Source organism: Saccopteryx bilineata, chromosome 10 (assembly GCF_036850765.1).
Source record: "Saccopteryx bilineata isolate mSacBil1 chromosome 10, mSacBil1_pri_phased_curated, whole genome shotgun sequence".
Taxonomy (NCBI): Eukaryota; Metazoa; Chordata; class Mammalia; order Chiroptera; family Emballonuridae; genus Saccopteryx; species Saccopteryx bilineata.
The window spans coordinates 20,094,302-20,095,133 of NC_089499.1; the positions used below are offsets into that span (position 1 = coordinate 20,094,302).

An 832-nucleotide genomic window follows, 5' to 3' on the forward strand; every position below is an offset into this window, starting at 1 on the left:
GTTATTACTTTAATTATAACAAACTATTTTAATTGTTCATTGAACAAAAAGTACAAAATCACCTAACAGACAGGTTCATTGACTTAAAAATAATGTCTGTAGGTGGGTTTATGTAGTCAGTGTCAGAAAAACGACGATGATGACCATTTTAAAAGCTACACTTAATTTGTACTTCAAACCCATGGAAATACATATCTTAGCACATATGATACAGATGTGTGCTAATTAGATTCAATGAACTTTGAGGTTATCGCTATAGAGTTTTCTTGTGTAATGGTAGCATTTAGAAAGCTCTTATCAAAAGACCGCACCCCTAGGCAGTTTCTGACATATTTATACTTTGCTGGACACCAGAAGTTTTGTTTAATTGACATCGTGGAGGTCAAAAATGCAATTTTCATTAGTGAAATGATTGGTGCTTGATATATGCTAATTAGCTTCTAAGAGAGTGGAGCCCTTAACCGAACACAGTATCCTGTGTTTAGCCACTGTTAGAAGATTCTGCCCTGGCCGGTTGGCTCAGCGGTAGAGCGTCGGCCTGACGTGCGGGGGACCCGGGTTCGATTCCCGGCCAGGGCACATAGGAGAAGCGCCCATTTGCTTCTCCACCCCCCACCCCTTCCTCTCTGTCTCTCTCTTCCCCTCCTGCAGCCAAGGCTCCATTGGAGCAAAGATGGCCCGGGCGCTGGGGATGGCTCCTTGGCCTCTGCCCCAGGCGCTAGAGTGGCTCTGGTCACGGCAGAGTGACGCCCCGGAGGGGCAGAGCATCGCCCCCTGGTGGGCAGAGCGTCGCCCCTGGTGGGCGTGCCGGGTGGATCCCGGTCGGGCGCAT

At 48.0% G+C, this 832-nt stretch overlaps 1 non-coding gene across 1 annotated transcript; it reads left to right on the top strand.

Annotated features, from left to right (window-relative positions):
* The first annotated feature begins 503 nt into the window (after positions 1 to 503).
* Positions 504 to 579, top strand: TRNAV-GAC (transfer RNA valine (anticodon GAC)). The gene has a single exon. It is a non-coding gene; the product is annotated as a tRNA-Val (tRNA).
* Positions 580 to 832: the final 253 nt, after the last annotated feature.